Genomic DNA, 24,575 nt, shown 5'->3' on the forward strand with positions numbered 1-24,575 from the left:
GAATATTTTTAAATTTGTTATATTAGACTCACAATTATAGATGTTTCAGTTCAGTTCAGTTCAGTCACTCAGTCGTGTCCGACTCTTTGCGACCCCATGAATCGCAGCACGCCAGGCCTCCCTGTCCATCACCAACTCCCGGAGTTTACTCAAACTCATGCCCATCGAGTCGGTGATGCCATATAGATGTTTATAAATGAACTAAACGCCCTCTAGGACCCACACAACTACATGGAAGGTTTGTCCTAATTTCCCCCATCCTCTTTGCCTCCCAGTTCCTACTTAGAAATCCCTCAAGTTCACCCCATTGATGTTCACTTCATGTACACACACTTCAATCCATTAGTTAGCTGAGCAATCACATTATGCCTGGAAGTCCTTAGAAGAACATTGAAAGATAGGTGTTATCACTATTATTCATGAGGAAATTATAATGAAAAGATCTTAAAGGTCTGTCTAACGTCACAAAGAGGACAAGTAGTAAAGCTGGAATTTGAAACCAGACCCTAAGTCCAAGCTACTTTCATATTTTAGAAAAAATATGATTATCCCAAAGAGGAAAAGTCCAGTAGGTTTACTCTCTTGTATATTGGTTCAGAAACACTCACCCTACCCCATGGTTTCCCAGCCCCTGCCTGTTCTGGCCCTGGTGGCTGGCTCCCTTCCAAGGAGTCGGCTTATGATATTTGAACACCCTCCACACAGGCAAAGAGGTCTTTGTTTCTCAGAGTCACCATCTTTTCTTTTGGAGTTCTCGGTCCCAGCCAGGAATTACTGAGAAGATGGGCCCTTCTGTTGTAGAGTATTTCCTAAAGACTTTATGATGCCTGAGACTATTAACAAGCAGTGACAATTTCACCAGCTTTTATTGAGCATCAGCTTTTATTGAGTGTCAGGCCTGGGTAAGACAGAAGTGCAGGGTGTGGATTCTGCCACCTTTGTCTTTGATTATTCATCCCAAAGAGTTGGCCAGCCTGTATTTTTGTTTTCTCATACATAATTTTTTCCAATTATAAATTTATGAACACAAAAAATTAAAAACAACTCAAACATCACCAAAACCGGTGGCAAAAAAAATTCTCATAATTTGCCCCTCAACTTCCCAACTCCTTCCAAAAAAATTCATTAGATGTATGTAAAGAAAGTGAAAATGAAAGGGTTAGTCGCTCAGTCCTGTCTGGCTCTTGTGACTGGATGGACTGTAGCCCGCCAGGCTCCTGTATCCATGGAACTCTCCAGCAAGAATACCAAAGTGGTTAGTCATTCCCTTCTCCAGGGGATCTTTCCAACCCAGGGATTGAACCCAGGTCTGTTGCATTGCAGGCAGATTACGGATGTATATAAGTCAAATTATTATGCTGTACACCTTAAACTTATAGAGTACTGTATGTCAGTCATATCTCAAAAAACCTGGAATAAAAGAACTTCCCCGGTGGTCCAGTGGTAAATGCAGGGGATATGGGTTCAATCCCTGATCAGGTAGCTAAGATCTCACATGCCACAGGACACCTAAGCCCCCATGCCACAACTAGAGAAAGTTGCATGCTGCAGCGAAGACCCAGCAGTAAAAAAAAAAGGAAGAAAAAAATTTTAATTAAAAAATCAAACAAACAAACATGAAAAGGGAGTTCCCTCTTAGACTATTCATTAGGATTCCAGTCCTTCACTCTTCAATCTCTGGTCGGGGAACTGAGACCCCCCAAGCTACTAGGCATGGTAAAAAATTTGTTATTTTTTAATTGAAATAAATAAACAGTGCAGAAGAAGCTTTTGAAAGGAATGGATATATTAATGGATATATATGGCATAGGTTGTAGTGGTACAGTCATGGGTGTATACATCTCTCCGAACTGATCACATTTTATTCGTTAAATCTGTAAAGCTTCTTCTATCTCAATCATACCTCAATAATATGGTTTAACAAGTGAAATAAAAAATGAGTGGAAAAAATCACCATTAACAGTTAAGCATGTTTTTGCTTTTAAAAAAATTTTAGTAGACAATTCTTTATAGCAATTTTAGATTCACAGCAACATTGAGCAAAATGTACAGAGATTTCCAATATACTCTCTCCCCACCACCAAGCACAGCCTCCCTACTGTCAAGATTCCCTGCTAGACTGTTACATTTGTTACCCTATAAATGCAGTGCACAGTATACAGTCTATGAGTCAGTGAACCTACACTGACACATCATTATTACCCAAAGCCCATAGATCACATGTGGGTCACTCTTGATGGTGTAAATTTTATGTATTCAGGCAAATGTATCCACAATTATAGTATCATACTGAATAGTTTCACTGCTCTAAAAATTCTCTGTTCTTCACCTATTCATCCCTCCCTATGTTCCCCTAACCTATGACAACTACTGATGTTTTTAATGTCTTGGTAGTTTTGCCTTTTCCAGAATGTCAGATCATTGGAGTCATGCAGTACATAGCCTTCTCAAACTGGCCATATTTTTAGGTTGTTTTTCCTAAGTACACAACATTATTTGCTTGTTAATTAATTAATTAAGGATAATATCAGTGTATTGTTTAGCAACTTTCTTCAGGTAACACTATGCCTTGAATGTATTTTATTATCAATGTATATAAAAGATAATGATAGTAGTAACAATAATAAATTTATTGAGTATTAATAATGTGCTGTGTGCTGTACTACTTTTTTTTTTTATAATATAAACAGACAGTATCCACATAGTTTATTTCTCACAGTTCTCCTGACAAAGGAACATTATTCAAGAACATACTGTATACACAGATAAGAAGAAACATACAAAATGTTTTAAATGATGCACAACAAAATCCAGCAGTATAAAAGAATGCATGTGAACTCTTGCTCACTGCACAGACTAAATTTAATCACTTGTTTAAATAGTAATAAAAATACAATCTTTTATGGATCTTGTGCAGACTACAAAAGAGGGAAATTATTATCATATATATGATTTTTATATTAGGCAGTTTTCTTCAATGAGTTGCACTGACAACTCCAAATACAGAGGCAGAAGGCTGTGTATTTTAAAGAAATTAATATTGTGAATTAGAGACTTTACACAGTTACTACCACTGGCACTTTTCACCATAGTTTGTACACATCACATGATCATCTTATATAACGTTACATTTAAAAAATATATCTGAGTGACAATTCTGTAACATTCACACACCAGGAGCTGGTTAAGGAAGCAACGCTGCAGCTGCTTCCCGTAGTGCTTCACTGTTGGTAATGAGGACGTTCACTCTGGTTAACAGAAGTTAGACATCAATATGGTTAAGCAGCTCCAATCTACTAAAGGCCATCGGGGCCACCACTGGGACAGTGAGTTCTTTTAAAGTGTATATATCCTAGATGCAAACACCATCATTGGTTAAAACTTTGTCTAAAGAAGTCAGTTTCTGTGCTGGAAACTATTTTCACAAAACTGAAAGCTACTAAACTGTTTTAATATAAATACTTTGTCTTCTCATTAGCATATTTATGACCAAGTCTCTGAAACCTTTGGAATTTACTCTCTTTAATATGTGCTCTCGTTTCCATTTCCCCCATTTACGATCACCACCTAAAAGGCTTTCAGGTGGTGGTGAGAATTTCACCAGGGAAACCCTTCGCTCACCAGGAATGTTCAGCTGCTGAACAGTGATCTAGAGCCACAACGGTGCAGAGCTGGACTTGACGAGAACACTCAGGAAGCTGTCATGCTGTGAGTGTCATTTCAGGGAAAGCAGAGAATCTTTCCAAACTGTGCACATAATTCACAATGATACCATTGCTATGTGTTGAAGAGGACTAGTGTATGATGTTCTCTTCCATGTCATCTGTTTGCTGGAAAGTAGTTTGGGTCAAGGTAATTATAACTGGTGCCCTGGGACACACAGTAGTCTCTGTCTAAGAATGTCTCTGACCGATAAACAGGTTCTAGTTGGTGATCTTCCTTGTGAATGTCTGTTTCATGAAGGCAGTCTGAACAAGAATCACAGAAATCCAAAGACATTTCTGGAGGACAATCCTGACAATGCCACCGAACACCCTGGATAGGTTCTATGCCACAGTTATCACACTTGAATCCTACATGCTGCACAAATCCACTTTCAGCTTGCATTTGCTGAAGTTTTTGTTTTTTTAACTTTTTAAACTGTAATAGTTCCTTATATTCAGGTAAATTCCTATACATGATAGGAATACTTTCTTCATCTGATGCCTCCTCAACAGCAGTGTTCATATGGCTATGAAAACAGGATCGGTCATCATCTTCATCCATATACACTGGTGGTTCATGGGAAGTCATGAAAGTGGAAGGTTTAAAGAGATGCTTATTAAGGGGGTGTTGTCGTCTGCTTGTTGAAGACTTTTTGGAGTATATGTATAGGTTTGGTGTTCTGCCTGGGACTGGAATCCCAGCTTTAGTTAGTTTTATGAAATACTTCCGCACTCGGCTGGCAACCTGTTTTGCTGTCCTGTTGCCTAGTTCATCCGCTATCTTCTGCCAGCATCGAGATTCTACGTCTTCAGGAGGGTATTTCAGGAGTAGTTGTTCAAGCTTTTTCTGTTCTTCAATGGTCCACAATTGGTTAAATGTTTCAGGTTTGGTATCATCACACAGGCGTCCTCTTATCATCTGAGGACGACTATTTGAGCCTTCTGGACCATCACTCAAAGGCAACATAGAGTATGAAAGGGACTCTCCATCCTTCCTAGGATCTAAAGGACTTTTTGGTCTGGCAGGTAAACCTACTTTATCAAAAACTAGCTTTACTCTCCTAGTATGCCTTTTACGATTTTTAAATTCTCTTTCAAAGTTTCCAAGGCTATTGGTATATTGGTCCCATACAATCTCAGGTAAATGAACAACTCTCTGTGGATATGGAAGCCCTATATCAGCCTTCTTCTGGAGTTTTTCCACAAATCCAATGGGATTTTTTAGTGCTTCTCTCTGATGTCTGCCTAAACTTTCAAGGTCCTGGACTGCTTGAGAACGCTGAGCTTCGAGTACAGCAATTGTCTGTAACAGTCTCTGATAACATATTTACACATACTCTTTGTTGTGTTTCAGTGCCACATGATCTGATTCAAAGTAATAAACATCAGGATCATCATCTTCCTCTTCTGTAATGTGCGGATTGGCACTCTCTTTGGCAGATGGCAAATGTCCAATATTGAGTCTTGCCTCTGAGGATGGCTTACTTAGTCCTTCACTCCCATAATTTTCAGAGTCACAACATATGCCTTTTTCACTGTGAGAAACTTCACCAGGATTTGTGAGAGCCTCACTTATATTATCACTAACAGTTGCATTTGTTTCACTGGGACTGAGATTATTCTCCTCAAATTGTCCATTTTCTCTGCAAGGAGAATTGTTTTTAGTGGGACTACCTCTGGTAGGGGCTGCCCTTCGTGGTGAAGTTCTCAGAGTATACCAATGTTCTTGAGGTTCTGATAAAGACATCATTTGAGTCGAAACACAGTCTAGAACAGAAGACGGTTCTGGTTCTCCGGAGACTGGCATACTCTCAAGACTTGTGTCCAGGGCATTATTGGTGCTCTTATTACACTGCTCCTTTGAGGCACTGCTATCTCCCACCACATCTACTTCCTCCCCAGAATCCCTTAAAGATGAATGAATTTCAGAAAAGGGGCCTGTAGCTGGCTCAGTAGTCAGCTGATTAACATGTTCCACAGGCAGGCAGGCAGTTACTACTTTGTGGTCCTCCAACTTGACCTGCACTTCTGAATCTGTGCAAGGCACGTTATGGTTTATATAACCGTCTTCCTTCCTACTATCAAGGAACACTGAAGCGTGGGTATCCGAATCCCCATTTTCAGCTACTGATTTCTCCTGCAACACATAGGAACCAGTGCTATTTTGTTTAGTGTTTCCATCAGGCTGACAGTCATCACAGTTTATAACAGCTGAATCACTGTCATCAACACCATTGACAGCCAAATAGCCTGTGATTTCTTCAACTACTGTAGAATCAAGTGGCCCTTCCTCACTTACATTCACCTTTTTAATTTCCCTTTTCTCACAATCATCCAGTATAAGACATCAACAAGCTCGTTTAGTCCCTTGAAAATCTGCATCATTGTCCACTACTGTATTCCTCTGTTCTACTGACTCCTTGTCTGATTTTATAGGTGAATCTTCTTCTGAACTGTTTGGTGCTTCAGATCTAAGACAACGCTTAATTCTTTTTAAAACTGGTGAAACAGGTTCTGTTTGCCTTCTCTCACAATTTTCTACAGCCTGCCTTTCTATGTTATCTTTTTCTGAAGAAAGAAGTCCTCTTTTCCTAGGGCTTACCCATGACTCTCGAGTACTCTGCTGTTTTATATCAGTAGTTCTTCCATTATTATTTCCTTTCTGAATTTGCACAGGCTCTGGTCTCTTCTTTGGTGATCTTGATCGTACTTGAGAGTGAGAAGAGATTTCTTCAGGATGAGCAATGCTACGATTCCTTAAAGTTCTACCACAAAAAGATTCATCCAAGCCGTTTAACCCCACTGTTGGTCTTGTAACACGAGTAGATCGGGAAGCAGCCATACTATGGCAAGTCCCTACAATACGGTCATCATGATCCACTCATTGGGAAACCTGTACAACCAAAGATCTATCATTGTGGAAATATTATCTCTTTTCCTTATATCCTGAAGGAGTTGAAGCTATGATCTAGAATAGAGCTTAAGCATCAGGGTTTCAGACTCTCAGCTTCAGCCATGGAGAATACTAGAACTTCCTAAATTCCTTTCTTTCTTTAAAGTGTTTCACCTAGTGTTTGATTTCCAAGCATCTGCATTTATCTGTCATCACTGTTAATGTCCATCTTACATTGAGACTTCAGGAATTAATTATTTATATGGTTGAACTAGGACAACTTGATATCTTTCGTGCTGGGCTGGGCGCCGCAGGCCACTCAGGGAGGCGCCGTCGCCGTGGCCGCTCTCCGCCCCCGCCACGGCACTGGCTCGGGTGGCCGCAGCTGCAGGAAGCTCAACAGGTGGGTCCCCGCCTCCCGTTCCTGCCACTTCCCGCAGCTGCTGTACTACTTTAAATGGTTTCCATCTGTATTATGGTCTAAATTATGTTCCCCACCAAATTCATATCTTGAAGTCCTAAGACCCCAGAATGTGACTGTATTTGGAAATAGGGCCTTTAAAGGGGTAATTAAGTAAACAGTGGTCATTAGGGTTGGTTCTAATTCAATGTGACTGGTGTCCTTGTAAGAAAAAGAGAATAGGATATAGACACGCATGGAGGGAAGTCCCTGTGAAGACAGAGGGAAAAGGCAGCTGTCACAAGCCCCGGAAAGAGGCCTTGGAAGGAACCTATCCTGCCCACACGTTGGTCTTGGACTTCCAGTCTCCAGAACTATGAGGAAACAAATTTGTGTTGTGTAAGCTTACTCAGACTGTGGTACTTTCTTATGGCAGCTCTAGCAAAGTAATACAATGTATTGATATAAATCACTTGTTCTCTTTCTAACCCTGAGAAGTAGGTATCCTCATTTTACAGGAAGAAACTAAGGCACAAAGAGCTAAATAACTTGCCCAAGATCACCCAGAGTATAGTATCAGGATAGAGTAAGATGCACTGTGGTGACAAATAATCCTCGAATCACAGCAGTTTAACACAACCGAGGTTTACTTCTCACTCACACTTCAAGTGTGAGTTTGGGGACAAGACACTAGTTCTTTCCAGGGGCCCAGGGGCCCAGGCAGATGGAACCTCCATCTCAACACGTGTTTCCACAATTCCTGAAGTGGGAGAAAGAGTACACGATGAATCTTACATTGACTTCTAAAGCTTTACCTGCTCATCACTTCCACTTGCATTTCTTCAACTAAGGCAAGTCAGAAGGCCAAAAAAAAGCACAATCGCACAAAGTTCCCAGAAAGAGAAGAGAACCAGGGTATTTATAGATCATGACAACTGCAACCACGTGGGGCAGGAAATCTCAGCAAACTCTGAAGCCAAACTCCTGACATACATTTCAAAGTACAGATGGTGTGTTGTGTGTTGAGGAATTAACTTTACCCAAACAGAGGTCTGACCTGCTTGGCAGTGTTCCCTGGAGTGTCCCACCTGATAAGAGAGTCTTTGATAGCCTAGTAATCTAATAATGTGATTGGATGGGCTGCATCAGTTCTGACCTCCAGAGGAGCTGGAGACTGCAAGTCAGCCATACAGGTAATATGTGATCAAACCCCAGTAAAGCTCTGAATACCAAAGGCTCAGATGAGTTTCTTGAGTTGACAGCATTCCATGCATATTGCCACACGATGCTAGGTGGGTAACATATTCCTAAGAATATGGAAACTTCATGTTTCAATCCCCCTTTTCCCCAGCCTGTTCTATGTATCTGTTCCTTTGGCTGGTTCTAATTTGTATCCTTTCACTGTAATAAAACTCTAATAATAAGTATGGCATTTTCCTGAGTTCAGTGAGTCATTCTAGTGAATTACTGAACCGAACTATGGTTTCAAGAACCCCCAAATTTGTAGTCAGCTAGTCTGAAATAGAGATGGCCCTGAAGACCCTCAAGTTGTGGCTGGTATCTGAAGTGAGAGCAGTCTTATGGAACTGTTTCCTTCCTCTGACCTTATAGTTTGGTGAACCCATTGCACTTGGCGTCAGAGTTGGACAAACTCGGCTCTCTGGAGATGCCTCTTAAACTCAGACTTTGGCTATAACTCATTTGCAGGCAGAACCTACACTTTCTCAGTCGAGCCTCAGCTTCCCTCTCCATTTCGTTCTACCGGCTCCTGTACCTTCTCACATGCTTTTAAAACTTTTGTTCCCCAAACACCCCCTGACTTCTTCACGCATCAGCGACCTCACATGTGCTGTTTCGTCTATTGAATCTGCCCAGGGAGACTATTCATCACTCAAGATTTAGCTTTAACTTCTCCTTTCTTTCAAGGCTATTATTTTCCCTGCCAGAAAGAGTTGGCCATTCCCTTTTCTGTGATTGCATAACACTTTGTACTGGTATGTCTTAAAAGTTTTCTATCAGGTGATCTAACAAGAGTAAACACACAGAATGATAATGCAGGATGAGAAGGTGTTATAACTGATCTCCAAAGATGGCTGTCAATGAATGACACCTTCCAGTACCATGTACTTGTGCAGTCGCCTCCCTCACTGCATCTGGATTGGCTGTGACTATTCAGAAACAGAGTAAAGTAGAAATGACACTATGCCAATTCTGGGCCTAGCCTTTAAGAAAAGCTTCAATTTTCTTCTTGGAACCTAACTGCCATGGTTTGAGGAAGCCCAAGCAGCCATGTGGAAAAGCCACATGAAGAGGGGAAACCCTGAAATCACATGGGCATGCTAAGTAGCATCAGTCATGTCTGACTCTTTGCAACCCTATGAACTGTAACCCACCAGTCCATGGGATTCTCCAGGCAGGAATACTGGAGTGGGTGGCCATTTCCTCCATCAGGGGATCTCCCTGACCTAAGGATTGGACCCATGCCTCTTACATCTCCTGTATTAGCAGGCGGGTTCTTTACCACTAATGCCACCTGGGAAGCCCCACAAAAACCACATGGGAAAGGAGGGAAACTTAGCTGTTTCTGCATACCAGAAGCTTCCAGGTGATTTTAACCCCACCAGCTGCCTGAGATACATCAAGAAAGCCCAGTAAGAACTGCCCAATTAAGTTCAGTCAATCCACAGAATCATAAGATAACAACATGGTTATTGTTTTAGGTCACTGGGTTTTGAGTTTGGAGATCATCAGATTGGGAGTTCGGTAACACAAAGATACTAAATATTCTAGATGTTTCCTTAGCAAAGAAAAAATATAAGAGAAAGTGTAATAGAGCAGGCAGTGTGAAGCTCTTAGCACATAGTCATTGTTTGCCATTACCCCCGACTCCATTAACAGTTACCTCGAAACCACTACCAGTCTCTCCGCCACTGGTTGGCACCATAGTGGGTCCCTCTCCAAAGCAAGCAACATTCACCCAACAGCTGGTAGAGTGAGGTAAGAGCTGGCAGAGTGACGTAAGAGGCGAATCCTGCTCTCCTCCCCTGGGGCCTCCAGCTCGCCCAGTCTTGGGCCAGCAGGTAAGCTGAGGGCCCCAGGGAACAGTCTGAGGACTGCGTGTTGCTGGGCTCCAGAGCCCTGGCCAAGGCTGCCCACTGGCCAGTCCAGGCCTTGAGGCGGCAGTGAACCTCCCCCCATCCCTGCCTCCGCAGCCTAATAGCAGTATAAGTCGGCCTGGGTCACAGTCTGAAGGGCCTAGCTCCCATGGTTTGAGCGGCCTGAGGAGCCTGAGGGTCAGCTGAGTTGGGCACCTGGCTTCTTCAGTGATGACAGCTGGGCAGAGTCTGGGGACCTGTCCCTGAGGTAGCCGCCAACTGAGATCTGCTTCCTCTTAGCCAGGACCTGGACCTTGGAGGGTGAAAGCTGAGCCTTGGGACCTTGCCATTTCTCATCAGAACACAGAATAACATTTGTTTGGTAGAGAGTTATAAGAACATCGTTCGTTCCCTGACCACGACCTGACTTCAAGAAGAAAGGCTCTGACACCAAGAAGTTTGCAACAACTAACCATGCTCCACCATTACCTTTCCTGGAAAAGGGCTTTGTTGAAAGTTTTCAGGCAGTTTGGGGTTTTTAAGGCATGAGTCACCCATCTCCTTGCAAGGCCCTGCAATAAACCTTTCTCTGTTCCAAACTCCAACATTTCAGTATTGTTTTACCTCACTGTGCATTGGGCACATGGACTTGTGTTTCAGTAACAGAAAGTACATAAGCATCCTGAGCAAGAAGTATCACAAAGGGCAGTTCAGCACAACAAATGTCCACATCAAAAGGCATCTCTTCTGGTTGTTTCCCTGGTCAATGAAATTTCAAAAGCTTTATGATGTGTAGCTTACGTAAGCTCTTCAGGTAAAATGCAATATTTTAAAAAACAAGGACTAAAGATAGTGTCTATGTAGTGAAGACATGAAGATAAAAATAGATTAATAAAAAAACTTAGTTTTTTCTTTTTTAAAATAATTGGCATTGTCTAAGCAACAGAAGCCTAGTAGGTTCTACTATTTATTAAAATTTTATTTTCAATATTAATATAAGACATTCCAATATAAGAGTCTCCAACCATGGAGAAAACATTGAGTTCTGGAGGCCCTTTTTGGGAATACAGCCAGTATTTTACAGTAACTATAAATAAAATAGAACCTCTAAAAACTGGCTTAAAACTGAGCATTCAGAAAACTAAGATCCGGTCCCATCACTTCATTGCAAATAGATGGGGAAACAATGGGAACAGTGACAGATGTTATGTTTTGGGGCTCCAAAATCACTGCAGATGGTGACTATAGCCATGAAATTAAAAGACGCTCGCTCCTTGGAAGAAAGTTATGACCAACCTAGTCAGCATATTAAAAAGTTGTCCATCTAGACAAAGCTATGGTTTTTCCAGTAGTCATGTATGGATGTGAAAGTTGGACTATAAACAAAGCTGAGCACCAAAGAATTGATGGTTTTGAACTGTGGTGTTGGAGAAGACTCTTGAGAGTCCCTTATATAGCAAGGAGATCCAACCAGTCCATCCTAAAGGAAATCAGTCCTGAATATGCATTGGAAGGACTGATCTTGAAGCTGAAACTCCAATACTTTGGCCACCTGATGCAAGAACTGACTCATTGGAAAAGACCTTGATGCTGGGAAAGATTGAAGGTGGGAGGAGAAGGCGATGACAGAGGGTGAGATGGTTGGATGGCATCACCGACTCGATGGACATGAGTTTGAGTAAGCTCTCAGAGTTGGTGATGGACAGGGAAACCTGGCCTGCTGCAGTCCATGGGGTCACAAAGAGTCAGACACGACTGAGAGACTGAACTGAACTGATGCTCAGTTCATAACATGTAAGTTATGAAATAGTGTATCTTAACTATATCTGAATTGAAAATTTAAAAAGAAAAAAACAGCAGAATTCTCTCCTGCTCTAGGGTCTTTCTGTTTGAAGCTGTTTCTTCAATAAGACTCATTCTCTAAATTTTTTCCATCCCTGCTCAGATGTCTTCTTATCAAAGACGTCTTCCCTGGCCAGTCCATTTTAAGCCCCATTTCCCAATTTATCTTCTCCCACAGCATTTTTCGTGATGTATATTCATTTGTTTATTGTCTGTCTCCTTCCACTAGAATGTGAGCTCTGAGAACAGAAACATTGCTTTGTCCACTTCTCTATCCTCATTGCTGAGAACAGGGATTGGCACATAAGTGGCACTCAATAAATATTTGTTGAATGAATGGAGGTAGAATGTCTAAAAATGTACTTTCAGCTAAACAAAAATGCTAAGCAATACAACGTACTTTATTCCTTTGCTTAACATCGAGGATTGTTTCGGCCATTGTAGAAAGTCTTTTTTAAATGGCTGGGTTTCCTAAGTCATTATATAATTACCCTCTTAAGTCTGAGTGAGCACTTAAAAGCACAGTTTCTAAATTGTTTTGCCTATATAACATTGCTGTTATTGACATCATCAATTTAGCAAGGTTTGAGATGTGGCATACTATGAAAGCACAGCCTAGGAGAAGTCAGCTCGTGATGAGCACTGCAGTATAAAGACTTGGTGCGCTACTCCCCTTGCCCCATGTCGGCCAGATGGCCTTAGCAAAGCCACATAATCTCTTTGGGACTTTTTCTTTGGCTGTAAAATGAAGATACCCTGCCAAGTCTACCTAACAGAGATATTGTGAGAGTCAAATAAGAAAATCTGTAAAAGTGTTTTGAATGCCTGAAAAGCATTGTAACAATGCAAGATGTTATCATTATGTCAAAGTAATGATCAGTCAACAATTTTTGGGCACCTGATATAACCAAAGGACTCTGCCTCTACTGTGGGAGAAATCTATATCTATGCTCATGGAGAGGCTTTCTGTTGAGATGGAGAAATGGGGGGCAGTAGGCACATTAAAAATGTGCTCTAACTAATAAGGTAGTCGTTTTCAAAATGTGCCTTAGATACAAATATAATTTTTCAAAGAATTGGCTGACTCAAATGGACCTTGGCACATTAATTTTTATCAAGGAGGGTGATTGAGCCATACATAGGTCTCATATAGTAGACACTTACCAGTTAGATACCACCCCTCTGTGTGTATGCATGCATGCATGCATGTGTCTATATCCCTTTGGGGCTTCATATTTTGTTCATACTGGTTTTTAAAAAATTATATAAGGAATACATGAACATTTCCACTGAAATAGAAAAGGAATATAAAAACATACCAAGAATAACAAGAAAGTCTCCTTTCATTCTTTCACCCATCATATTAGATTTCTCTCAAGTCACACTTTAAATTAATATCAGCAAGGGAGAATAACCAGAGACAGAAACCTTTAAAAACTATATAGGACTATTTTGCAGTGTTAATGTTGGTCGCCCGGTCATGTCCATCTCTTTGTGACCCCATGAACTTGTAGCTCACCAGGCTCCTCTGTCCATGGAATTCTCTAGGCAAGAATACTGGAGTAGGTTGCTATTCCCTTCTCCAGGGGATCTTCTCCTCCCAGTGACTGAACTTGGGTCTCCTGCACTGCAGGCAGATTCTTTACTGTCTGAGCTACCAGGGAAGCCTACTTTGCAGACTTCATGCAAATAAATTTGAGCACCTATAGCAAATAGATAACTTCCTAGGGAAACTCAGATTAGCAAAACTGAACCCACTAGAATTAGAGAGCTAAAAGAAACCAGTTTCCATAGAAGCAACAAAGAAAATTATCAAATAACTACCCTAAGAAAAAGCACAAGCCTGGATTATTTCCTAGGGGAATACTACCAAATCATCATATTAAAAGCATTAAAAAGGAAGGAAATCTTACTTGCTTTTTCCATAAAACAAGTGTAACACTGCTATCTAAACTAAATAGGGTACAAAGAAAGAACACTATTGGTCAACATCATTCATGAATATTAACACAAAATTCTAAACAAAACATTAGAAAAAATAATTAGCAAAAATAATTCAATACCATGTTAAGAAAATAATGCATGATACCAAGTGGGTTATGTTCCAGAAATGCAGATTTGGCTTAATATTTAGAAATCAATTAGTGTCATCATAATATTAATAAAGCCAAGAAAAAGAATCAAAGAAACTGAGCAAGTCTTTGAATAAATCAATACCTATTCATCATAAAAACACACAGGAATTAAATAATTCTTTCTTAACATTTTCTGTAGTTTTCAACCCAATAGTTTTAAACCCAGGAACATTTTTTTGTACATGAACTTCACATGGAGTTTTTTGCCCTCTGCTGTTAAAAGGATACCTGGTGCATTGGACCAGGCCCAGTTTTAGAGTTGGTGGTCCAGTCTTAGCTGGCTTGACCTGGACAAGTGCTGGCTACAAGTGCCTAGGCTGTGTGAAACTTAGCGAGTATGCGATTATCAAATAAATAAATAAAGGCAAGCTTGCTCAGTGAAGTCAAGTTATAAGGGAAGGGTTTTGTGTGTGTGTGTTTTAAAAAACAAGTTGTTCCCTTATCTGCTGTTCTATAAGACAAGCTCAAGGGTTTCTGTTAGTCACTGTTTCTGTTAACCCTATGGGGCACTGTTTCAAAACGAGGGGACTACTATATGCGCTGGGCACAGTATCAAATGCTGAGAACACAAAGATGTACATCCTTAGCCCTTAGCATTGTATCCAATTGAGGTGAGAAAAGATAGCCTGGACGCTGACTTCTAAGAAATGAGAAAGCACTGATGTAGAGAGAGACGAAGGAGACAGACTGGAGGAGAGGGTCTTACAATGGTCCGAGAAGAAGCAAGTAGGGAAGTGGTGGCAAGGAAAGGATAAACTCAGGAGCATGCAGAGATGGTGTCTGTAGGATTCGTAAATCTATTGAATTTTGAGGAAAGAGAAGTCAAAGGTGGGCTTCCCTGGTGGCTCAGATGGTAAATAATCCACCTGCCATGTGGGAGACCTGGGTTCAATCCCTGGGTTGGGAAGATCACCTGGAGAAAGGCATGGCAACCCACTCCAGTATTCTTGCCTGGAGAATCCATATAAACAGAGGAGCCTGGCGGGCTACAGTCCGTGGGGTCACAAAGAGTCGGACACGACTGAGAGAGCAAGAACAGAGTAGAAGGCGAAGACACTGGCTATTTTGTTTTCTCAGGGTAAAAGCAAATGAAACATTGATTCCGCTAACATGAAGCACCTAGAATGGGCAAATTCACAGAGACAGAAAGTTGATTAGGGGTTAACAGGGCCTGAGGGAGGGAAGAATGGGATTCAGAGTTTCTGTCTGGGAGGATGCAAATAATGTTGATGTTTGCACAAAATGTGAATGTATTTAATGCCCTTGAACTATACAGTTAAAAACAATTAAAATGGTAAATTTCATGTTATGTATCTTTAATCACAATAAAAAAGAAAAAAAAAGAAATACATTTTAGATAGATAATTAGCATTTTTTTACACAGCAGAATGATTCCTTTTTTTAAAAATTGAAGTACATCTTGGCTATTGTGTCAATCCGCTATTGAATAGCAAGGTTATGCATATATGTATATCCTTTTATATATTCTTTTCCATTATGGTTTATCACAAAATATTGAATACAGTTCCCTCTGCTATACAGTAAGACCATATTGTTTACTCATTCTATATATAATAGTTTACAAGCAGAATCATTCTTAATTGCAGAATGCATTAACATCATAAAGAATTTCAATTGTATGACACATTCTATGTTATTTCATAATTTTCAGACACACTTTATACAACAAACTCACATGTGTTCTTCGAGGAATATTGTATTCAGTATTGGGTAGATTGTAGGGAAATGACTTGCAAAGAGGGTTACTTTCATTTTTAAAAGCAATTAATTTAGTACCAAATTTCACACATCTTATCTCATTGATCCTCATGAAATAATGAGATAGACACTAGATCCACTTTTAAATGTGTTTTGGTATGGCTGGATTGCTTCAAATAAATCAGCATTTTCAGATTTGTCATTAAAATTGAAATGCATAGCTACTGACAATTATTTTGGCCATACCTTGGGCTTGTGGTATCTTAGTTCTCTGACCAGGAATTGAACCCAAGTATTCAGCAGTGAAAATATAGTGTCCTAACCACTGGACTGACAGGCAATTCTCACACTGACTCTTTTTTAAAATTAGTGATTTTCTACTGCATCTTTACATAGTCAAAGATGCAGAGTTTTTAGAGTTTCTAACATGAATACTATATTCCAAAGTTAAAATGATGGTGGTGTCTATTCGTATCTATAAATTCTCTTTCCAAGTAAAAGAATTAGTGTTATCTAATGTCTTGATCATTGATATGCCTATTTATGGAATTTTTAGTTTTTATTGTAAAGATTTTTTTAAGCAAATGGTTTTCTCTTTTGCCTATTATTGTGAATTTTGTAAAATAATTCTATTTTTCTCTCAAGCTTACATATTGCCCATATATCCCTTTCAATCAATCTACTAAACCTGAAGAAAATTCATAGAGCCTCTAATTAATAGTAAAACTTTTGCTATATAATTTTAAACTCCAGATACAGAAAAAAGACAATAGCATTAGTCCTGTTAAACATCAAGCTTCCACATTATGAAAGTCACACAAGTACTGACAGTATAGACAAAGATAATTCAAAAAGAGTCAGGATTTTTATTTTTAGGAAATAATTTTTCTTACTTTGGCATGTGCACATTTGAAAACATCAGGTTTATTTGTAACATTTATTCACTTTAGGTCTTCTAATTAGAGAATTTTGACATTTAATTCCTAAGATAAATTTAATCTTATAAGAGATCACAAATTTCCAAAGAGGTACTTTGGAATGTCAGAGGTCTTTGGGTACAGGTTAGCAAGGGAGCCACAAAACTTCGGGGGGCGTCAGCTATTATTGTTTTATTCATGTCAGTCTTAAAAAGTAAATACAACCTTTTTGAATGAGCAGGTCCAGAGAGAAAAAGCAAGGCCTAGGGAGAGACAAGGCCTAGGGAGAGAAGGGGGAATGGTAATTGTGTCATGGGAATAAGGTTTTCTGGAATACTGAAAATGTTCTGAAACTGGATAGTGGTGATTACTGTACAATATTGTGAATGTACTAAATGGCACTGAATTGTTCAGTGTCAAATGTTTAAAAAAGTAAAACGTATATGTATTTTTTACAATAAAAATGTAATCTTATTACAAAATAGCAACTTTAATTATACATAATTTATACAGATACAAGAAGAAGAACATCATCATCAGTCTCACTGCTCATATAGAATCAATGTTGCCATTTTGGTGACTATCCTCCCAGTTATATTCCTATGCATATAATTACATTTCTGCTGCAGTTAAGACTTTTTGGTTGCAAGTAACAGAAAACAGAAAGCCTGGTGTTTTCTGGAAACCTTGGCAGAAATGCGGCTGGGCCTCTGGGAGCTGACGGGTCACTGAGAGGTCAGGAAGCACATTGCGCCCTTGCCAGGTCCCCCCTCTGCGGCTCTGTCGATCACACTTCATCTCTCTTAGATCATCTCTTCACTTCTCCATTTATTGGCTGATTGCTGCCCCATAGCTCCTTAACATACCTGCTAACATTCCAGCCACCCACAGACTGGCTGACTCTCTCAGACCCAATTCCAAATCCTGCTCGTGGTTCACTGTTTGAGCCAGGGGAGTTGGGTCAGGCAATACAGAGAAGAACGAATTCAGACCACTTGCTTTGAAAAATTTGGAGATATCTTCAAAGATATAATCAGCTTTAACCATTTTTCAAGGGAGAAAAAAAATAATGGTAATAAACAGTTTATTTTATAGGAGCTTTAACAGCACATTATACATATACATTTGAGGATAATTTTCTGTATTGTAGATATTTCACAATAAATTGCAAACGTGGGTATGATTTTATTTAATTACTTATTTAAAAGTTGATGTCTGTTATATATTCAGGTAAGTCATCAATTTGTCACTTCAAAAGCAATGCTCTGGAATTAATTTTTTCTTAATTTCTTCCCTGATTAAAGGCCAGTGGTCCTAGGATGCATGTTCATAAGAGAGTTTCATTGATGGTATGAGGGTTTCATATAAGTATTCCTTTTAACTGAAAAAGGCAATTGGGAATTTTGTTTAAAAGCAGTTCTAGTGAAGTATAATTCACCTACAACAGAATTCTCCTATTAAGTGCACATTTTGATTTAATCTTGCAATGTTGTGCATTTATCACTATAATCCAATGTTAAAGCTTCTCTTTTACCCACAGAAGAGCCTTCTGCCCAGCTGCAGTCAATCCTGTTTTCACTTCTAGCCCAAGGAAGGCACTAATCTATTTTATGTCTCCATAAATTTGTAAAAAGGGCAATTTTCTTTTATACAGCAAAATATTTATGCTCTTTATGGAGCTCTCACAATGTCTTCATCTGTAAATAAAGTCTAATTTCAAGTTTGATAAACAATAACTTTTTGTTTGAGCTTAAGCAAAATATGTAATTTGTTCACCATGTTTTTTCAACTATACTTGTGAAGTTCTACAAGCAAATAAAGTATATAAGTGTATATTTTTAGACGGGGATCTTATTTTTAAGTTCTTCTGAGTTTCTCCCATTAGCTGTTCGTCTCTACCGTTATTGGCTCTGTCCTTTGTCCACCCAGTCACCATTTAAAACTCCTAGACTCCTGTTCTTCTCCACACAAGCCTAGGAAGCCTGAGCCAGTCCAACTTCCCTTCCTACCTAGCTCTTTATTGTTCTTTGGACTACAATGCATGCCTCTGATGATACACCAGGCTTTTCTGAAAGCTTGACATTGTTACACAAGTGAGGAAAAACTCAAAAGTATACACTGAATATCATTTCCCCAAAGTCCTAGGTGTGAATACTCAAGAAGTTAAAACCTCCACGAAGATTTTTCATTCCTGCATTAATCTCTTGCCTTCCTGTCATCGAGGCCATGCTTTTCTTATGCAAATGCCTCCTTCTAAAACTGTTCATAGAGGTATCCCAATCCCTTGTTACTTTTCAAGAAAATCTAGACCCTACACATAAGGATTGATCTTATTCTGAATCTGAGTTTCTTACTTAGCAGCTTAAGCCCTTAGTGAAAATGGAATTCCCTCAGTCGTGTCCAACTCTTTGTGACCCCATGGACTATACACTCCATGGAATTCTCCAGACCAGAATACTGGAGTGGAGAGCCTTTCCCTTCTCCAGGGGATCTTCCCAACCCAGGGATCGAACCCAGGTCTCCCGTATTGCAGGCAGATTCTTTACCAGCTGAACCACCAGGGACGCCCAAGAATACTGGAGTGGGGAGCCTATCCCTTCTCCAGGGGAATCGCCCTGGCCCAGGAATCGAACCAGGGTCTCCTGCATTGCAGGCAGATTCTTTACCAACTGAGCTATCAGGGAAGCCCTAAGCCCTTAAGTATGAGTTATTCAAATCTAGACTAGAATAATTACCCCAGGGAAGAGGGCCTGGGGAATAAGAGTTGGTGGTGACTCTCCAAGTCCCACAGAACAGATGGACATGGAAGTGAAGGCAGACTTTGGTGTTCCAAGTTTCAAGAAGCAGGTTCGGGTAGCTGTGGGTAACTTAAAATCTTGCTCTCTTGATCTCTGTTGAATAAGAGAGTTCAATGTATCTTTTATTCTGTGGACTGTCTAGGCTAACTATGGAATAAAACAATATATAGTCATGTTCATCATATCATCTCCCAAGGACAAATTTTAATTCCCAGAAGTAGCATAGTAAACTCGTGAAGAGAAAGAGAAGTATTTCCCTGCTTACTCATAATTTATGAGCCATTTCTTGATAAATGGAATCTGCCCTGTACATTATTTACTGGACATTATAATATAAAATGTACTGGTTCTTTACCTTCATTGCTCCTTCTTTGCTCTCTGCTTTCAAATTATGACCTCTCAGATCTTCTAGGAAAACAAAGCAATCCTATTTTTAGCCCACAAACTGTACCTTTTACAGGCTGCTCCCTTAGCTATATTAGATCTCGCTGAGGCTGTCAAGTCAGTACTTATATAAGTTCTATTAAATTCTTGCCCAAGGTCTTACTCTGTCCAGGGAGGAATAGGAAGCTGTGATTTCATTCTTCTACTTTGAAGTACAGAAATTTTAATATGCTCTCAATCTATGTGATTTCCACTTGCCTTATTTACTAACTTATGGATATAGTAGTATTCTGTCAGCCCTATTTAGTGATAGCTCCCAGTTATCACTAACACAATCGATTGATAAGATAGAGAGCTGAGTTTACTGCTTATGTTTGTAAGGAAGAACCACATCTCCTCAGAATTTTGGCAGTTTCTCAAATGGGGGAAGGTCAGGAGAACTCATTGAGAATTTGAAGTTTGGCTTAAGAAAGGTTTTTCTGTGTAGGGATTTGATTAGAATTGGGTAAAGATCAGATAAAACTGTTCAGGATTGGTAAAAATAACAAAGAATGGATTTTGAGGCTAGGAATTCAAGAATCTTAGGACTCAAACACCCTGTGGATGTCTTCCTTTGAAGAGTTTCTTTTAGGAATTTTCTGTGATGAACTTCAACATGTGCCTGGGAAAGAAACTCCCAGAAAACTAATGAAAACAGAGGAATAAAAAAGTGTTGTAGATGTCAATGTAGAGGATGAGGTAGGTGGGGAGTAGTTTCAGTTCTCAGTGTCCAGGGTAAGTCTGGTGTAGATGGTTTTGGTTCTCAGCCCCTTTCCAAACTCAAGTGAATTAAAGTGACTCTAGCTGTTGAAACAGGTACATTCCCAAATGTTTGATGGCCAAACATGAAATAATTTTTTCAAAAGAAGTGTTCCTGATTGATGGATGATTTTCCTCCTTGGGGAGAGAAGGACTCAGTCCTCTTAGAGACTGAGCTCTACTATCAGTGGCCCTAAAATTTGAGCACCATCAGAATCACTTGGAGGGCCTGTTAATTGTATGTTGCCGGGTCTCATCCTGATTCTGTAAGTTGGGGCAGGGGGTGGTGGTAAGTTGGGGGGGATGGAATCCAATCACTTGCATTTCCATCCAGTTCCCAGGTGACGCTGATGTTGTTGGTCCCTGAGGCCTAGGCTTCGCCTGCTGTACCCTCAGCATCACAATGGGAGACTGTGAAAGTGGAGTACATCACTTCTGATCACATTAATTCATGGGAACTTGTCACACAATTCCCACCTAGATAACTGGGGTCTAGAAAATGTATTCCTTGGACTAAAAAAGAATCTTTGTAGAAAATGAACCTCTAGTGGTGTTAAGTAACAAAAATTCAACCAAATAAATTTTTAAGATCTATTTGGCTTTATTGGATAATTCATGAATCAGGCAACATTCCATCGAGCAAGTAGTGAGGAGCTCCAAAGCACTACAGAAAAGGAAAGTTTTTAAAAGGCAACACAGGAAAGTCATACCAGAAAGATTATTTCAGGCTTAGGTGACCTCCCTATGGGGTAAAGAAGGGGTCTGGGAGGGTGGATACCTCATCTTCCATTGGAGGATAGTGAAAGCCCATGTGACAGATCACCTTATAGGTGCTGAGCAGAAAATTCCTGGCAGACCTGTTAAGACTAAATATCTGGGGGATGTTGAAGCTCCAGTTAAGTTAGGTACTAAGCCCTGGTTTGATGGCAGGGCTTAGCATAAGAGGCCCAATTTTTGGGCCCGTGATTTTCCTTTTAATAGTAGACAGCTATCCATCTCCTCCAAGCCTCTAGCCACCAAATCTCCAAGAGCACCCTTCTCATTCACAGAACACACTCATTTCCTCCAAAGATCCATCCAATTTACTACAACCTGGTGGTTCACAGTCCTCTTTGCAAAGCCCGAAGTGGCTCTTCATGGTTTATCACCTATAAACCACAAAGTTGTCTGCTCTACAATATAATGGTGGATCAGGGACAGGATAAAAGACCCAATCAAACAAGCAAACCTGGAGACACATAGCAGTCCTTAGTCCACAGAAATGACAAAATCCTGCAGGGCTGGCATTGAAATGGGGAGGGAGTGAGTTCTCACGGAGAAGATTCTGGCTATGCCTTCTGGTTTCCTGTCCTGTGACCTCTTATGGTCAGGAATTCTTTGTGGCACTTAGTAGCCTTCTAATCTATTTACATTCAGGTATTTCAGTGTGACTATAACTGCACCCTAGGCAGAATTCTGAGGCCTAATCTGTTTCTCTGTTTCTTTGCCCCCTATTGCTCTCTTCACTACATTGAAGCTCTATGAAACAGCAGGTGAAAACCCTGCACTCTTGATCTGATTGTTGCCTTAGCCATAAGTTTAGGTACCTAATCTCTTTTGGTCTTGTCTCTTACTGTTTGGAACCAGCAAAAGTCAGTTTTTGCAACACCTAATGCCTAGAGGCCCCAGTGTTTGCTTTTTCTGTATTACATTTCATTTCTGCCCTCAAACTGGCCAGTTTTTCCCTGAATTCCATCTTTTGCTTGTAGGAAATTGTTAAAAGCTGAAAATAAACATCAGTATATGCTATCACAACAACTCTTACCAACTGCTTCCTCTAAAGGTTCTCAACAGACCTATGGTCTTCCTTCCAACTTACCAGTTAGACAGTTTTGCCTAATCTCTTGTGACATGGATCTCTCTCTTCAGCTTTAGATACCAGTTTCTTTGCCACCTTCACCTGCTCATGAACCCAGCTTCACATATTGTTGGATTTCTGTAATATCAACATCCTACTTCTGATTCTAATTTCTGTATTAGTTAAAGTAATTCTGACTGCTGTAGCAAATGTTCCATGATGCTATAAATGCCTGGCAGCTCCTCTCTTTGTGATGATGGATTACCTCCTTTCAGGTTATGGTCCTGCTATTTCCTAAGGACTCAAAGTCTTTGGTTTGATTCTTTGCATATGGCTGACAGACAGGAGAAGAGGTTGTGGATTAGGCACATCTTTCTCTTTAACATTGCTGGTTTGGAAATAACATACTGCTTTTGCTCATATAACATTGCTGAGAACAAGTGACATGGTGACACCCAGGTGTATGGAGCGACAAAACAGCGGTCTCTGTCAACACTGTTCTTTTATAGGAAAACTCTGCAGTGTGAGAAGGAAGGACACATCTTTTGGTGTGTCCAGCAGACCACCCTGTCATTCAGTTTTGTCCAGTTCAGTCGCTCAGTCATGTCCGATTCTTTGCGACCCCATGAATAGCAGCATGCCAGGCCTCCCTGCCCATTACCAACTGCCGAAGTCTACCCAAACCCATGTCCACTGAGTCAGTGATACCATCCAACCATCTCATCCTCTATCATCACCTTCCCCTCCTGCCCTCAATCTTTCCCAGCATCAGGGTCTTTCCAAATGAGTCAGCTCTTCACATCAGGTGGACAAAATATTGGAGTTTCAGCTTCAGCATCAGTCCTTCCAATGAATATTCAGGACTGATTTCCTTTAGGATGGACTGGTTGGATCTCCTTGCAGTCCAAGGGACTCTCAAGAGTCTTCTCCAACACCACAGTTCAAAAGCATGAATTCTTCGGCGCTCAACTTTCTTTATAGTCCAACTCTCACATCCATACATGACCACTGGAAAAACCATAGCCTTGACAAGATGGACCTTTGTTGACAAAGTAATGTCTCTGCTTTTCAATATGCTATCTAGGTTGGTCATAACTTTCCTTCCAAGGAGTAAGCATCTTTTAATGTCATGGCTGCAATCACCATCTGCAGTGATTTTGGAGCCCAGAAAAATAAAGTCAGCCACTGTTTCGCATCTATTTGCCATGAAGTGATGGGACCAGCTGCCATGATCTTAGTTTTCTGAATGTTGAACTTTAAGCCGACTTTTTCACTCTCTTCTTTCACTTTCATCAAGAGGCTTTTTAGTTCTTCTTCACTTTCTGCCATAAAGGTGGGGTCATCTGCATATCTGAGGTTATTGATATTTCTCCCAGCAATCTCGATTCCAGCTTGTGCCTCCTCCAGCCCAGTGTTTCTCATGATGTACTCTGCATATTAGTTAAATAAGCATGGTGACAATATAGAGCCTTGACAGACTCCTTTTCCTATTTGGAACCAGTCTGTTGTTCCATGTCCAGTTCGAACTGTTGCTTCCTGACCTGCATACAGGTTTCTCAAGAGGCAGGTCAGGTGGTCTGGTATTCCCATCTCTTTCAGAATTTTCCACAGCTTATTGTGATCCACATAGTCAAAGGCTCTGGCATAGTCAATAAAGCAGAAATAGATGTTTTTCTGGAACTCTCTTGCTTTTTCGATGATCCAGCGGATGTTGGCACTTTGGTCTCTCGTTCCTCTGCCTTTTCTAAAACCAGCTTGAACATCTGGAAGTTCATGGTTCACGTGTTGCTGAAGCCTGGCTTGGAGAATTATAAGCATTACTTTACGAGTGTGTGAGATGACCTAACCCTGTCATTAGAGCCATTCAATTGAAATCCAACTTGGATATAGGTATTCTACCAATTAGGAATGGCTTTGGGTCATTAGTAACATATTCCAGAAATAAGAATAACTTAAAACCAAAGTTTATTTCTCTCTCATGTAAAAGATATCCAGAACTGGGCTGTCTTGGCAGGTATGGCTGTTGCATCAAGTCAAGGCTGTTGCTTCTGCT

At 40.3% G+C, this 24,575-nt stretch overlaps 1 pseudogene; it reads right to left on the reverse strand.

Annotated features, from left to right (window-relative positions):
- Positions 1-3,553: 3,553 nt before the first annotated feature.
- Positions 3,554-6,958, reverse strand: LOC139032437 (ZZ-type zinc finger-containing protein 3 pseudogene; annotated as a pseudogene).
- Positions 6,959-24,575: the final 17,617 nt, after the last annotated feature.

Source organism: Odocoileus virginianus, chromosome 31 (assembly GCF_023699985.2).
Source record: "Odocoileus virginianus isolate 20LAN1187 ecotype Illinois chromosome 31, Ovbor_1.2, whole genome shotgun sequence".
Taxonomy (NCBI): domain Eukaryota; kingdom Metazoa; phylum Chordata; class Mammalia; order Artiodactyla; family Cervidae; genus Odocoileus; species Odocoileus virginianus.